A 17,671-nucleotide genomic window follows, 5' to 3' on the forward strand; every position below is an offset into this window, starting at 1 on the left:
AAACTGTTAAAAAAAAGGTCAGTTGTTTTTTTTTTCTAGAGAGAAGAAGGAAACAGGCTTTTTTTTTTTCTCTTTTCTGGGTCTTTTACTAGTCTCCATTGTTTCCACTCTTGTAATGTCAATGCAAATGGACTATGTCATGCTGCAATGTGGCATGTAGTGCTCTAAGTTGATACTTAGATACTCAGTACCAGCCTCTGCTGAGTCACTGAGGAAAGACTGGCTTACCAAACCAAGAACCATTGTGACATCAGTGGTGACAATATGTTTATCAAAATTAATAAAGTGAAAAAAAGTTTTTCACTATTCATATGTAATACAAATTTGACAGATAATATTCTCTCTGTTGTAAAATTTGAGTGAAAATAATTCTCAGAAATTATTTATACAAGACAAAGTTAATATCAGTTGAACTTATAATAGGAGAGGCAAGTAAAATGCAGAAAGCTAGGTACTTTGAATAAAACAGAAATAAGTGCATTTTAAAACATGTTCACTGAATTGAAAACTTTCTGTGTAACTACAATTTCATTTAAAGTCTGAGAGAGGATGTAATGAAGAACTTGGAAAAAAACCCTGATGTCATACTCATGATCTCTTGTATTTGTTTGCACCAAGTGTGGGAAAAAGCCATAATTACTGGAGATTTTTAAATGGTAAAGGAACTACTGATTAGCTCAAACTTACCAGATGCAGAAAAGACAACAAAAACTGAGATCTGCTGTGCATTCAACATTACAGCAATGGCCCATCATTGTTCAGCACATCACTCGCAATGAGGAAGGCTAGAGAAACCCAGAAAACAAATCTCTTCCAAACACACAAGTCTGTTTAGAAATCTTCAGTCTAGTCAGTATTGGAAAAAAAATCCCTTTATGATAGATGTGCTTTTGTGCCACTGTATCTAAATCTAGAATTACTGGGACACACTCTTCAAGCTTTGTTTCTGAAATGAGCATATCCACGCTCTGGAATACAACTATTCAGTGTAGTTGGTAACAGACAACGAAGAGCTTTACTGCTTTAGTTTTTTGGGTTTTTTGTAATCATGGGTCTATTGTCACTGCTGTCCTTAGTGCCTGCTATCACTGCATGGCACAAAGGACACCCTATCTCTTAGTAAGGGAGATGCCATCCCGCTTTGGCACTCAGAGTGCAGAACAACTTTCATTTTTCATTCGACCTCTCTACTTCAAGGTTAAACAAAACCAAGTAAAATGAAATGGAAATACAAAACAGTGTTCTTACAATAATAGTAACAAGTTTAAAATTTCTTACACCTGTCTTTATGAGGACGAAACTATAAATTTCCAGCTTCTCTGTGAATACTGTGGGCTTTGGAAAGGCAGGAATAAGTGTGATAAGGGTTGTCTTGTGGATGGGTGTATTTTTGTTTGAGTAGGCTTGAGGTTTTAATTCATCCCATCAGTCATTGTCATCTGCCTTTTAAATATGAGAACCAAGGATAGAGAAAAAATAAGACCATCCCCTATCTTTCATGCAAAATTTGTAATCCCTAAAATCTGGTATCTCCCTATACTTCTTTAAGGAAAATATCACATAAATTAAGAGACAATCCCCATTAACCTGCAGCTGTGAGTACACAGCATTTCCACAAACCAGTGTACAGATTCCAAGCTGGACATCAAGAGGAGAAAAGAAAGAAAAGGAGGGAGGTCCCACCAGTAACATATATGAGAGAAAAGGCTGCCTTCCACCTTTATCATTAAGCTTCATCCTTACACTTCCCATCTCCACCTCTTGGATCCTCTCCTCTACTCTTACAGTCTGTGCTACATGGTTGGATGATGTTCATCTAAAGAGGCAATCCTCACAAGTCCCTTCAAACTGAAATATTCTATTCTATTCTATTCTATTCTATTCTATTCTATTCTGTTCTGTTCTGTTCTGTTCTGTTCTGTTCCGTTCCGTTCCGTTCCGTTCTCTCTCCCATCCCTTCCATTCCAGGCATACTGCTTCTGGGTTTTCCACTAAGCAGACCAAGTGCTTAGGAGAAAACTAAGAGCTATACAAAAGTAGTGGTAAGACAGCCTACAGGATAAGCCAGAGCCCCTGTGGAACATGGCATAAGAAGCACTGTGGGCACAGACTACTGGCAGAGTTGGCTTAATTCCCAAAGAATTCAGGAGTCACAGTAACAAGTGAAAACCTTTGTCAGAGGCTTATAGCTGGGCTGAATGTTTGCTAGTTCAACAAAAAAAAAAAAACCACTGCCTGCCATGGTGCAGCTGAGCTGTCAAAAAAGCAGGTCTGTACTTCATAGATTAGAACTATTACAGTTTTTCAACTTGAAAGAAATGTTTAACAGAGTACAAAAATTTTTTCCATCCATAATTTCTGGCAATAGAATTATTGGATACTTTGGCTAAATTCACAAACTCTGAAGTTCAGATGGGTACAAAGCATATCAAACTTCCATTTAAATTATTATTTTCTCATATACTTAAATCACTGAAGGGCACTGTTTTCCAATGAAAAGCAACCAGAAGCCTTGACTCTAAGCATTGCTCTAGACTCACCTTATGACATTTAATTGATGATATAATTGAAGGACTGATTTAAAGGGTCATATATAGGGATGGCCTAATTTGATAACTTATCCTCTCACCTCTTACTCTCTTAGAGGTAATGTGACTACTGGGTGCACCCTTGGGCACGAAAGGGGAGGTACACTGGGCATTTGCAGTACTCCTGTGCCTCCTAGAGCATTACACTGAAGAACCTGGAACTGACTTAGATTGCTAGGGATGTAATATAGCCCATAAATGTTTAAAACTGATTTAATGTAATGTAAGGTTGAGAGCCTTTTTGCAGTATTTTCAGCAATATTTCCTATGTGATATGCTCCTCACATGTCCTTTAGCTGGAAGCTATGTATAAGTAATGTTGCACTACTTATAGCAGCCCCTTTAATCAGACTTAAGTGTTTATAAAACATCCTGTCTGGTGAAGACTTCCATGGTCTGCTTTCATTCACTTCAACTGATAGTGAAGGCTGTATAATAGCTGGGACAGTGAGGCAGACCAGCAAATCAGGCAGTTTCTCTGTTAGGTTTGAGTTCCATATCTTCTAAAAGGCTGAAGTCCAAAAGTAGTGCAGTAACCTGACATTATGTCCAGTAAGAGTCTTACACCTCTTCCTTAAATTACAGAGCATGTTAACAGAAAAGAGACATTTCCAGGAAACCCACAAAACAGAGGTCCATAACTGCCATGTGCAGAAAATAACTCTATAGTTCAAAATTCTGCACAGTATCAAAGCACTGATGTTGAGATAAGATCTCTATCAGTGATCAATTTCTAAATTAAAACACCTACAGTTAATTAAATGACACATAAGCTAGACACACCCATGTGCATCTAAAAAAACCTAAAAATAAAAAAAATGAGAGAAACAAGAGTTAAAAACAAGCCATGAAATAAAGCTTCTCCTACAGTAAAGAGAGGCTCTTGATCCATTTATCCAGCATCAGTAAAAGCAAAAATCTTCCTGATCTTGACCCAAACCAAAATGGACAATTGTTCCATTCTTTAGTTCCTTGAGGCTATTCTAAAAGCTATGCATACTATGTGACATAAAAAATTTTACCTTGCATGTGCACATCCCTATCACAATTCAGTGCTAACTGTGCTTATTTTTTATTGCTCCTTTTCAGTATTTCTCATGTCACATTTCAGCATGACTGAGAAATCTGTGTTCATCTCTTAGTTTTTATTTGAGGCATCAATCACGGAATCTTTTGAGTTGTAAGGAACCCACAAGGATCATCATGTCCTACTCACAAATTAATGACCATGGAGAAAGAAATGTACCCTTTTCAATCCAGTCTTAATTTGTTTTCTCAAGAAAAAGAGAAGGCAGAATACTGTTGTATTCCATACAACAAAGATTTTGTCATATTTAAGATGCTATCTGATAAATGTAAAAACAATTTTTTCTAGCTGCGTTAACTACCTGATCTTCTTTTGTATGTCAGTATTTCTATTAAAAAACAGGAAAGAATAGAAACAAAGGAAAAACTTCCACAAAATTGTTAAGACCTTTATTTTCAGGAATTACACCCAAATTATTTCTCTGTTCTGTTTCACAAGGACTTAAAATTGTCTGTGCTATTTTATATTTTAAGGCATTTTAATGACTTAAAATTGCATGAGGATAAACTTTTTCCCACGTAAACTGCAGTTTACGACAGTATTTACAGAGCCATAAAAATAAATTTATTTGCCGACTCATTTCAGAAAGTACAAAGGCTACTTTTCTTTTAAGGGAGTGTATCCCAAGTGGTTTGTGGGATATTGCCATTCAGTCATTTATCATGAAATTATGTTCCTGTGTGGAACATGACTGCCAAATGGAGAGAGCTATTCAGTGCAGTGTGATGACATTGTACTCTCTGCTATTTCAAATGGCCCAGGTACTACCAGTATTTAATAAATTATATGAACGGTTGCTGAAAAAATGTAAAATAGTGCAGTTGACACTGCATAATCAGAGAAATAGACAAAAATAACAAAAATGGTATTTGTGAACAAATAGATTATTTTGGAACACACTTCAGTCAGGTTTTCTTCAGTATCAACAAGGAGTAATTTTGTACAAAGTTGTAAAGAAATTTAGTTGTAAAGTAATTTTAAAGCTTCATGTAAAGTTCTGTTATCCTTGATCTCAGTGCATTTTAGGGGAAATAAAATGGCATTTATCAAGGATAACTCATTTGGTCAATGGGCTGTGGCTTAAAGCACAGTGAGTACTTTCTTCTCTCTCTGAGCGAGGCCTGGTGTTTACACCCAGTTCTGAGATCCACAGCCAGAATCTGCTGGCACTTCCAACTCAGTTCTGCCAGGGCAGCTCTCACTCCCTTTTTGAAATTGCCATTCCTCCAGTGGCCTAAATTTAAACAAACTCATTTCTCAAGGGCTAATTTCTCATTTTTAAAGTCATCATTTTTACAACCTCATTTTTTAAAGCCTCCTCAGCAGCTGTGCTGGGTCACAGAGCCCCATTCCCTGGGACAGTCTCTTGGAGTCTCCCAGGACACCACGAGGAGCAGCTTGCTGAGGCTGCCCGGCCTGACTGCGTATCAGGGCACACCCGCAGCAAATATTCCCTGTTTCCAGGCCTTCCTCCTCCCTCTGCACTGACCCCCTCACTCAGGCCGAGAGGAGGCCAGGTCTCATGCAAAGCTCAAACCCTTTTGAGGAGGAACCCCAACCTCCCAGCTCCTTGGCCTCCCCACAGCTGGGTGCACCCGTGCCTGGCTGGGCTGAGAGAGCTCCTTTAAGGCGGGAGTTGTTCTCTGGAAACTTGTTGTTCAAGAAACAGAAGCTCACAAAGGCAGGCATGGGTAATTAGCACAAGGCCTTCTTCCCTGCTCCAGGCTATGCTGGCAGCACTGGTGCCTGCATGGTTTTGTAACCATGTGCTGGTTTATATAATATGAAGAGCTGGGTAAGGTCAAAGGAAGCGACCTGAGTTACCCTTGACACTGCAGGGATTTGCTGGCTTTCAATGGATTCTGACAAATATGTCAGTTAGATATGCTGTTCTATTTTAACAATTTTAAAAACAGGCACCTGGCTCTGAGAAATTCCCTTTATTTGCCCAAATCTTGGTTACAGCACTATGTATTGGTGCAGTTTGTATTTCAGAAAAATGCCCTATAATGCCCTTTGTAATCCAATGAGACCATGCTGTCTTGGAGGATCTGGATTGCTTACCAAACATCAAAATACCATTACCACATCCTATACTGATGGACAATTGCCTGTGTACTTTCAATCTTGCCAATTTGCAGTACTGCCAGGATTTCAGCACAGTGTATCCTTTATGTGGGATGGGAATTTCAGAAATTCAGAAAATTATCTTTTGCATCTCAGCCTTGAAATATCGTTGACTGTACACCTTTGTCCTTAAATACCTAAATATCTTTAAATATGTGACCAAGCTAAAGGGAGTTAAGTGTAAATTCTCAGTTGAATTTCAGTAATGTGTGACTACATATCACCCTGGAAAATATCATCAAAACCTGTTCCTTTCTTGACTTCATAATTTCTCCTTCATTTGTCCTACATCTGGGAACGTGGGGATAAGGATGCTTTTTTTGCTCTCTCTGTTTAGACTGATAGTCCTCACCCCAGAGGGTCTGTCTCAGTCTGACTATACAATGTCTGGCAAAATGCAGCTACATAATCCATGATGTAAAAGTACCAGATGCCAAAATTAAAAATTATCTCCAGTATTAATATTCACCACTCTACTGTCCAAATACAAAAGTGTGTAATGTTACCCTTAAGAACAACTAATCCCCAAAAGTGGGATTATTCATGTATTTTGCATGATCACTGGAGTGGCCTGGTGTTAAAGACACTAGGACTGCAGCAGTGTTTTAAATGTTACTGTTCCTGTTTAAATTCCTGTATTAAAACGCAGCAAAGTCTGAAGTCAGGAAAAAACCTGAAACTATCAATGGGGATGTGTTTAACTTTCCACTTGTGCTGCCCCTACTGTCGATTAAGGCTTATCTACTGTGTTAGTCATTAAAAACAATCTATCAACAAAAAAACAGAAGTTATGGAGCACATAGCGCCACGTTCCAGTCAAATGCTTTAGCAAAGGCTGCTATTATGAAAAGGATTTTTTAATACGGGGAATAATGATCTTCAGATTCTAACCTCCTGGCACGGCAGTGAGGTTTATCAGGAGGGGCATGTGACTAGTTAAGACACACAGCCCCAGCTTGAAGGAAACAGCTGCTCATTTCATGCTTTAGCACTTGGCAGCTGGACAAGGAAGGGTGATGTTTGTGTTGAATACCTCTGCAGAACCAAGTACAGTAAGTGATTTTCCATGTTTTTGATTTTTTTTCTAAACTGTCACTACTTTCCCGTTTTCGTCCTAGACCTTTCATAAAAATATTTGAAAGAGTGAAGCATATTTTTAAAACTTCATTGATAAGCAGTCCTTCATGCTCAGATTTCCTACATTTTTCAGACCTGTGATTAACAGCATTGTTTTTGGGCTTGCGGGAACAAGGCAGGTACAGTGTTTCGCCCTCCTGCTAGCCAGGAAAGGACTGTGGTGCTTATTTACCCAGATGATGGAGTGAGGAGGTTGTTTATGATGATTGTATTTTCCTTTCTCTGTAGAGCTAGTCAATTGGTAGTGATGCAACTTGAGTATGGAGAAATTTCAGTGTTTGGCTTAAAAGTATTAGTGTAAGGAATTTAGAGGGATACTCCCTCAAAACAGTATGATCAATCTGAGCAAAATTGCTTGTGACTGGTTACTTTCTGAGGGTGAATGGAGAGATTTTTTTAAAAGCAAAAGGTACAAGTAGAGAAATGCAGGAAGACTGAAGATGTACTGATTAAGATACTATTGAGCTATTTTGAATAATAATGCATAATTAGACTGTGAAGATTGAAAGATTGCAAAGAACAGGGAAGGAGTCTCCTAAATTTCTCCAAGTTCCTAATTCAATTTATTTTTGGGTACTTGAATGTTTTGTGGTTTTACTTCATGAAAGATTGATGTCCCTGTCTGATAATTTTTGACTCTCATGGTCTGAAGATTTTTTCAAAGCCAGAGTGTAGGATACATAAAAAAGAACTTTTGATCAATTATTTATGTAGAGATGAATCAGGTTTCTTTGGAGGAAGAAACTTAGAGGTTATTTAGGAGTAACAGGAACAGGTGAATGAGTGATGGATCTTGAGATGTGATGAGACTAAGGTGCTCTGGGGAAGGTTAAAGAGGGGCAGACAGAGCAGTGGGGTCCTGTTGAGGGGGGTCTAAGAGTAAACACTGACAGGTTGCATGCAGTCTCTCCTTTAAAGATGAGGAGAATAAGCTTTTCAAATATTTCCTTCATAAGAAAGTGGAACATTATTTATCTTTTAAGACTTTTACTTTTCTTTTAAACCACAGTTTATAATTTTGACAGTTAATTAGAAATTTTATAGGAAAATACCAATTGGTTTCAACTGTTCACAAAACCAGAAGTCTGTTTTTGTCCTGCCTATTTGTGTCTCCAAGGGTAGACTGCAATGGGGCCCCTCCAGCCTGTCCACATCTCCATTCCATGTGAGGCAGAGAGAATAACTTTTTTCCTGTCACTTTTTATTCTGATTCCAGAATAAGTTTATTTTTCTTCAGAACTGTAGGAATTCTGATTTTGAGTAGGATTATGCCATGGTGTGCTTGTTTCCAGACACTGCATTTTGTATTTGTAGTGAGTGCTTTGTGTTAAGCAAACTGTCCAGGACTTGCTGTAAACCTAAGTTAAACCCCAAATCCACCAGAAAACAGATATGAGCTCAGTCCATACCTGCTGTAACTTCTTCCTTCCTGCTTCTCCACAACCACTGTGCCATCATTGGTGCAGAAGGTTGATGTAAAGCCATATGGCCCTACATCAGCTGGACTGTGAGCCAGCTATGTGTGCCTCTTGTGCAGCTGATTAATTCTCTGGCAGAGCTGGGAGTTAAGCGTGATATAAAAGAGACAAAATTGTGATTACAAAGTAAATATTAAATAACTGCAATACTGAGCTTGTCTTCAGGTAATAATTTCTGAAAACATCTTGCTACAGTGGTAACTGAATTGTCTCAAATAAATGTGGTGGGAGAGGTCAGTTTTGTACCTCTTTACTGTTGGTTATAAAGGTAATTTGCAGTCAAGGAGAATAACTCATCACTTGGATCTGCAAAGTTTAAGGAAAAAAAACCCTGCTTTATTTACTTCCAACTGTCATTACTGTATCTGATTCTGAATTAAATTCAAGACTCATGGCTAGACTTTTAAATTCTCTGTCTACAAAATGAAGAAAGCTTGATCAACATCACAAGATTCTCAGGAGTGTAATTGTTTCAATCCTTATCACTAACTCATTTTGGCAAGGATATTTACTGTTAAACACAGCCGGTGTACTTTGAGAAATAACTGCAGTCTTCAGGCTCTCCTCATTTTTTGGCTTTTCTCATGAATTCTAACTGCAATATCTGTCACTGCAGCACCAGACATGGAACACCACTGGGGCACACACTGATTTTGCACTTGTGCAGAAAACACAACCTCTGTTCCACCACCTTTTTATATTATTTTATAATATCCTGATCTCATAAAAAACAGTGCTCAGCTTCTTGAATATACACCCCCATTATGTTCATGTAAGTCAAGGCAGGTCTGCATAGGCATGAAGCACATTAATTAAATTTCTGCATTCTTTGTTTGGGGAAGGGCTCTGCCCTTGCATTTCCCCTTGATGGGTCTCTAGAAAGCCCAATATATAACTGAAAGTTCATCCTGGATTGTTTTTTGTTACATTGTACAGGAGATTGGGTAACAGTGCTGTCCCTGTGCAGAAACTCGGTGCATACCCTTGTCACTGAGAGTGTCACAAGGTTCCTGTTAATTTTTTTTCCCTTTACTCTGAGGAAATGATCAGGGCAGCCTGGCAGTTCTCTGAATGGGTTTATTTCTGCTCTATATCAAAACATGTAGCTGAGGAGCAGCTGCAGTTGTGCTAACCCCTCTCTCTAGCTGAAAATGCCATTGTACCAAGGAGCCACTCCCAGGATATTCTTGAATAAAGAGAGGAAACTACTTTTAAAAATACTGTAAGGGCACTTGTGTCATTTTCTTTTTTTCCTAAACTACCCAGGCCTGGCTACAATACATTTTTACAGGTACTCTAAACAACTTGCACTGAGTGTTTTCCTTTAACAAATTTATGGCATATTCACTTTTCACTGCTGAATTTGATAAATTTGTTTTCAAGTTGGCCCTTCCTTACAAGTCAGAAATATCAAGGTTTTATACCTAAGAGTTTGAATCAAAAGCCTGAAACAAATTCTCAGGTCTTCTGGTTTACACTCTTCATTGCTTTTCTCTGTACTTTTTCTATTCAATGTGAATAGCCAGTGAAGTAGTACTTTATTATTAATTTTTTTCTTATTGGTATAACATATCTAAAAACCACCTGACCAGCAGAATAGAGGTGTTGTGATGGGGGGGCGGGGGGGGGGGGTGCTTTCCCTTTTCTCTCAGCTACAAGCACCAGCAACATCAACAAAACAGATTTGGTGAGTCCAGTTCAGCTACAAAGACTTGAAGTCTTGAGAGATCCCATCAGAAAGCTCAGCTAACCTCGAAGTGTGTATGAGGCCAGGATCAACATGTGGGTGTGTGGAAATACCCACAGGGCTTATGTTTACAACTCAGCAGAAAATACAATTACCCCTGAGAACTACTCTGGTTGTTTTGGTTGGCCATCTGCTATCTCACTTCTCTGAATAACTGCTCCCCTTGACCATATTCAAATAAGTGAAATGCTTTGACTCTCTCTACAGAGTACTCTCCCACCTGCCATTTATGCATATGCTTCTTGCTAATAATCTGGAGTTTCTCAGGCAAGGGGAGTGGGCTTCAGCATCTTGAGAATCTGCCAGGCATAATAATACATGCAAAATTAGTGAGATATGAGCTATTCTTGTTCAGATACCTCATATATTTAGTTTCTGCAAAGAGAAAATAACTGTATCATCTTAAATTAACACAAATTTAATACTAATGATTCAGGAGTATGTCTGCTTTGGACTACCACAAAAGTCTTACCAAGCTTAATATACAGTAGCTGATATACATATATTGATATAACATTATATATATTGATACATTTCCATATACAACTCCTTCCACTCCTGTTAAAACTGCCTTTCTTTTCAACCCCATCTATGGAAGCCTGTTCCACTCAGAGCAGTGATGGGCTTGTGCAAGGGGTCAGGAATGCAAGTGTGTGCAGGGACAGGATCTCTGAGATGAACAAGGATTTTCCATTATTTCTGAAGTATGTTTTACTCCCCATGCCTGAAATAGGTTGAAGATTTTCAACATATAAATCAGTCTTAGAGACTGGAATTTAAGTAAGTCGTACATGATATGGTCAAATAGACAGAACATGGCTTGTATATGGGGGTATTTGCATGCTTGCTAAACATGCTGATAAGGCTGCCTTGGACACATGACCAAAGGTTCTTAAATTCTTTGTTGTAATGCTGTTCTTGTTCATGTTGTTTAGAAAGATGAACATTTCTCCATCTTAAATTCTGGTCTCAACAAATTGAATACCCCTAATCTGAAGTAGCATTATTACAGAAAGGCTTCTATTCATAACCCATAATTCACTTAGGTCCACCCAATTCATAATCTTGGTGCTAGTTCTTGTGGCACACATTGGTAAATTGTTTGTTTCACAGCAACACATTGTTCAAGCCCAGAGCTTGTTTGGAAATTTCTGGTGTTGCTAGTGAGAAGTAAAAAAAACCCCATCTTATGCAAATACATAATTGATTACCAGTCAGGAAAATTACATCAGAAAAAGTCTGCTGAATTAGGGTTTGAGTCAACTCACTATCTGGATATATAGTGGTTTTTGTCCTCCAAATTAGAATAGCCATGACGTTCCAGCCTTATCACACTGTTCATGAAATAGCTTCCTTAAAAGACTAATAATCTCCTCTGGTAAAGATGTCTTGCCTGCTTTAGCTTGCTTACTCATGGTCTACTTTGCTGAATTCATGAACACATACTTCCTGGAACAGCTGTCACCCTTCCTAAAACTCTTGGTTTCCAGACCCTGCCCTAATTACTGTCTGTAGAGTTTTATCTTAAGTGGGAATTGGGGCAGGAACTAGAATTCACCTTTTTCCCCTCTTCTTGAGTGAATGCTCTTCCCCTTAAATTACACAGTCGTGCTCTTGCTTGCTTGCTCCCTGCAGACCAAAGAAACTTCATTATTTCAAGCAACATGAAATTACATGAGGTTCTGAGGATGATAAATCTCCTCTGTAGTCTCAGCCAAGGTAATGAGAGACCTGCAATCCTTCCATTAACTGGAAGAGTTCATCCTGTACCTGTCATGGCTTTAAGGAGTGCTCAGAGCTCTTGGGAAAAGAATTTGGGCATCATGACTGCACCTATGTAGTGTGGGATTGACATGTTAGGTGTGACTAAAGGATGCTTAGCACAGACAAGGCAGAGTGTACAGTGTGTACAGACCCCAAAAGGATTTAGGAGTGACCTAAGTAGGGAGCTTCTTGATGTTACTGACTCAGGCTTTGATATCAAAAGTGAAGAAAGAGGTTACAAGTTCTAGACAGTCACCTTCTGGGGTGAGGAGGTGACAAGTGAGACCAGGCTGAGAAACATACCCCTGGAGCCAGGCTGTAGAAGTAAAAGGCAGCCAGAATTTGGGTTCTTAATCCTTCATTTGGATCTAGTTCTCACTCATATTGCAGAACTAAAAAAAGAGACGTGGTTTTCAGATTAATGTATCTTGAGTTTGCTTCATGTCTGCTTCAAAACCATCTCCTTTTTGAATACTTGTACTGAGTTAATGATACTAATTAGAAATTGGTGTAAAATTTGACTTGAGTATGGTTACCTGGTATACTGGTGCTTATAGAATTATAGTTTGCTCCTGTAAGTATGCTTGAAAAGGACTGAGCTGTTTTGAAAACTTGACTTCAACAGTAGCCAGTGTTTCAATGCTAAATGCCTGAGGAAGAAAAACAAGTCCCTAAGCCTCTAAATCAGCTTTTAAATCAAGATCTTCCCAACCCCTTCACCCTTTAATTTCTTCCTCTTACTTGACCACATTTTTCACTTGATATTAGCTTTACTACATAGCCACAGGTTTTGTTGGTTTTTTTTAGAATTATTGGAGTTTAGCAGAACTGTAAGGAAATTCTGATAACGTCCTTAAATTTGATACTTGTATGCTAAGGAGTAAAGAGTTATGGGTGTCCTCTATAAATTCAAAACAAACAGGTTTGGATTAATTCAGTAAGAGTCTTTCAAGTTGTTTGGGATGGTCTGAACTGGCCACTACAAAGTTGTTATACTACCAATTAACTGGCAGGGTTTTGTCTACCACACAACAAGTGTACTGGGTGCAGTATGTGATTCTCAGCTGTTACAGCTACAACAACTGCTCTTGTTGCTTTTCAAATAATGGTGGATCTTTAGCATCCATGAGCTTTAAAGAATTACCGTGTTGTATCTTAAGACGTGAGCTTTTCAAACTCAACCAAAGGGTTTTGATAAGGTTTTTTTTCTGAGTTCCTATGGTAGTAGTGTGCTCTGTGGCTGTGGAAGTGGGATATTTGTGTAGCTGCAATCCTGTGATGAATATTCTTTCATACAATAAATATATAACTGCCAAAATAGCATTAGCAAAATAAATAGCAAAGTTACTTCTTTGAAGTATTACTTATTAAAGCAGGAACTGTAAGATGCTTTTCCTCTTTTTTCTTTAAGATTTTGTTTTTACACTGCTCCTTCCCCTTTTTCTAATTGTCTTGCTGTTCTGTATATTTTTATATACAGCACATTCTTACATTACTCTCTTTTTAAAGAAGGCATTTAACTTGTTGGCTGCAAGCTGTCTTATTGTCAGGAAGGTTTGTGGTTATTAATAAAACTCACTCTGGCCCAAGAGCTTGGATATAGGAATATAGGTGACACTGTTCTCATATCCTGTACTGTGGTGATTCTGTTCTCATATCCTGTACTCTGTAGACTTCTTGTATCATAAATAGCTTTAGAGGTTTGCTGTTTCTTCGTGTTTGTACTAACCAGTACATGTTTCTTAGTAGATTGCTTTGTGAGGAAACAAAGTTTACTCAGCTCACTAATGGTTGCTTTGTTACCTCTGAAGAAAGAGTACAAAATCTAGTCAGACGCACTGAAACCAGGTAATAATCTCTTTGCTGCTCTTCTCTGTTGGAGGCTTAGTATTTAAAAAAACCCTTAACTGACCTAAGAAGCACTGTATGCCTGTGTTTAAAATGCTCTCTTCCTGTTCTGTATATTTGTATATACAGCACATTTGTACATTATTCTCTTTTTAAAGAAGGCATTACTCTTGCTGGCTGCAAGCTGCCTTATTGTTAGAAAGGTATGTGGTTATTAATAAAACTAATTCTGGTCCATTATTATTAATTATTTCAACATTAAAAAATCTGAAGCTGCCATTGTTCTACCCATATTCCCAAGGGAAACCCAAAAATAATAACTAGAGGTGAGAAACTGCTTACGTGTTTTGATGCCCAGCATCTGCTGACAGAATTCCACAAAGAAAGATACTGGATCTCTCCTGACCTTGGGGCTGTGTTTTTACTCTACCAGTTTCTTGCAGACCTTCTTGCCTGTGAGTCGTGAGGCACTGATGACTTCTGCAGCTGCAAAACCTCAGCACTACCCAAGGCAGAGCCCTGCATGGTGTGAGCATGCAGGAGCCTGCAATTTGCACGGGCTCCAAGGGTCATGCAGCAGGTCTGGCTGCGCCGTGCACGTCGTGTCATTTTCATTTGCGTTCTCTCCCCAAAGAGCAATGCTCCCAAAGAATGGCAGCTGCCACCAGGGGCTGAGAATTGTTGCTGGCCATTAGCAACTGGCCCAGCCACACTCCTACTGTGGGACCTATTAACAGGTCCATGGGGAAATAGCAGTTACATGTGAATCATTTCCTACGCTCATCAAAGGGAAAACAAAGGATTATCCGATCACAAATGCACAGTAACAGCCAAAGGAGTGAAAGCAGCCAAAGCTCTGTCCTGTCCTCTGTCCTTTTAACTCTGTCTTGCTCCATCTCAGACATCCAATTTCCCATTACTTAAGTCTCTGAAAGCCTCTTCCTGCCTTTATTGTTTTACCAGTTGCTGCCTTCCATTTACTGTGCTGATAAGTACTTCCCAGGCTGTAAATATGTGGTTGAGACATTTCTGAAGCCAATCTAGGCTTTGATTGTAGTCACAGGAGGAAAGGTCAGCAGCAAAACTGCTCTCACTACACAGGGAGGCCACTCCTCACACTAGGGTGGGTATAGATTGTGAATTCATGGGGAGAGATGCCAGGGAATATAGGGGTTAACAGGACTGAAGAAGAAAAACTGGAACATGCACTTAACCTCCCCTTTCCACAAGGTGAAAAGTAGATGTACAGTAACTGCAGTTTTTCTTCAGTTTGTGAAAGGCCAGAAACCAGAAAGAGTGAGAAATAAAATATGATCATCATTGCTGAAAACTATAGCAGGTAAGTAGGAGGTGTTGAATTCTCCGTAGTGGTATCTGTGACTGCAGATAATTATTTTGTCTTACCTTGATATAACATAGCTGCAGAGATGGCCAGTGGAAGAAGGAGAGTGGTTTAAAATTTTACCTTTTGGGATACTTAATTATAATCTCTACTACTGTTTGGGTGACCAGCAGAAGCCTGTAGAGCTTGGTGGGCTTGAGAAACTCCATATGTGTCTGCAATTCCTGTGGCATCAATACAAAGGGTGGCACCAATGTTTGCAGGGTGCCTGTCTCCCATTGTGGGGCCCAGAAAGTACTCTTCCATGAGAAATTTGTCTACAGTGGGAAACAATTGGAAATTACAAAACTATATGGAGTGAAAAAAGCTTTTTCTAAGGCAAAAATTATTTAGAAGCTATGGGTTTTTTAGACAAGAACTTGATACCTTGATAACTTGCTGAATTTTAATAGGAATTACATGATCTTATGACTCCTCTTTGCCTTAAAATTGATTGAAAAGTTGTATGAAACTAAAAGCAGTGCTGACTTCTAAAACTGTCCTAACTCTTGGAATATTTCACAGCTTGAAAAAGTCACTACCCGGGGACTATGCTACTACTGAAAAATTTTGGCTTAGTTAAAAATAAGACATAACAAGTGTTGTGATAGATTTTCAAGCTGAATATATAAGAAAGTCTAAGCAGATAAGGCCTAGGATTTCTTAGTAATCTAATTAATAAATGTGATTTTTCTGGCTTGTCTTGAAGAGAACATAGCTGGTTAAGGTAAACAATAATAAAATATTAAAATATTTTGTAACAGATATATGGTAATAAATACTCCGAGGGTTTGTCTTTCAGAACTGAAAGGTTGATTACTTCATCAGATGTTTTTATAAAACAACTAAAAGAATTGGTTTTCACTTGGGATGGACCAGCCTCATTATAGGCATGTAACAGTGTAATGAGTTGTTAATATATGCTGATAAATATGTATTTTAACCCTGACTTGATAAGGCTAACAAAGCAGACTTACTCTTGAAAGATGCTCTACTCAAGTCTGTGAATAGCAAAGGTAATTGTCAAGAGTTTCTCAGAAGGCTTACAGGCAATAGGATAACTTGTAGGAGGTTTTGATAGTGTTTTGCTTGGCTTCTGAAAAAAGATCAAGTTAGAGTGTGTGAAACTCTTATTGCTATTGCTGTCCTCTCCCTCAGTGCTGGAGATTGCTAATGTGTCTGAAGCACAAAGATTCTCAGAAGATCTGTACCCACTGGTGTCACACATGTTAATCAAATGTCTAATATTGGTAATTTGACTTTACTGGGAATAGCAAAATCATTTTCATCACAAATCTACAGAGAAGTATGGCTGGGAGTTTTCCTGCTTTTGAAAACAAACTAAAGTCTTCCTTAGTGCTCCCTTTTAACCTGATGCATTCTGTACAACTCTACTACCTTGATGCATGGAAAGTGGAAGATGTCATCAGCATAGTATATGGAACAAACCAAGCATGTCTGCTCAGATTTTCCTGCCATTTATTAGCTGGAGTTAAATTACAGAGGCAAATACTAACAAAGTATATAGAGGAAACGAATTTAGAAATGGATGGGACAAACATAAAGTAGGGTAGATAACCAATTCCATAAAATGCTAGTATTGCTATTAGGAATGTAACCTTTGTTGTTTTTCCAAATCTAGTTATTAAGCTGTCTGTTATTTTAGGTGAATTATAAGGGAGAAAACCTGGGGGTGGTAATAGTAGAGCTGGTCTGTTGTCTCTGAAATCTTCTTGGTTATGTTTCACAGGAAGAATGCTAGACAAAATGTTATCTAAGCAGCTCAAGCCTTAATCAAGTGACTTTCTGATTACTGAAAGTTTTTGGTCGTGTGACTGTCTATTGGTTTTCCTCATTATTTCTATAAGCTTCTCTTTTATCTTAGGTCAGCATGTATTGTACTCCATATGCTATTTTATGAACTTGTACAAGACATAATGGTCTTATGTGTGTGGGTGTGAACTAACACCTGGGTAGTCCATGGGAGTGGATCCATATATCCACTTGAGATCTTACCTGTGACCCTATTAATTTAACCTCTGTTTCCATAGAAGACTAGATGTTTAGGGCTTGACATGGCTTGTAATACTCTTCTGTGTTGATTGGATGACTTGTGAAAGTAATTATTAAGCTTAGTAGAGCCTTCTCTCAAAATTAAGCATAATAAAATATATTTTGAGTATTTTTAACTTGAATACTTTTGTGCTAAGGCACAAATGCTCATCCCTTAGAGGCTATACTGGATGCAAATAGCAAGGATTTTTGGCAGCAGAGAATGGCCTCTGTGGGAGAAGGCATGGGGCTGCCCTGTGTCAGACACAGACACTTCCAGCTGTCTTTGCAAGGGACCCCATGCAGCTGAGACCATCAGCCAAGTTTGTGGCACCTCTGGAAAAACATATTTAAGAAAAGGCAGAAAATTCTGAGGAGGGGGAAACACAGAGACAACAAGCAAATGGAAAGGAGGAGAGAAGAAGAGAGGGAATAATAAGGTCAGAGGACAAGGAGGCGCTC

The 17,671-nt window shown here is 38.6% G+C and overlaps 1 protein-coding gene across 4 annotated transcripts in view; it reads left to right on the top strand.

The window, feature by feature from the left end:
• Nucleotides 1-17,671, top strand: part of RASGRP3 (RAS guanyl releasing protein 3) — a 58,288-nt gene that overhangs the window by 6,010 nt on the left and 34,607 nt on the right. For 2 of the 4 annotated variants that reach the window (XM_077782061.1, XM_077782063.1), the window contains exon 1: nt 6,764-6,854. The exons of the other annotated variants lie outside the window; for them this stretch is intronic. The gene's annotated coding sequence lies outside the window, so the exon portion shown is untranslated. Of the gene's footprint in view, nt 1-6,763; nt 6,855-17,671 lie in introns of those variants that run through there. 4 annotated transcript variants of the gene reach the window in all.

The sequence above is a fragment of the Lonchura striata genome, chromosome 3, assembly GCF_046129695.1.
Source record: "Lonchura striata isolate bLonStr1 chromosome 3, bLonStr1.mat, whole genome shotgun sequence".
NCBI lineage: Eukaryota > Metazoa > Chordata > Aves > Passeriformes > Estrildidae > Lonchura > Lonchura striata.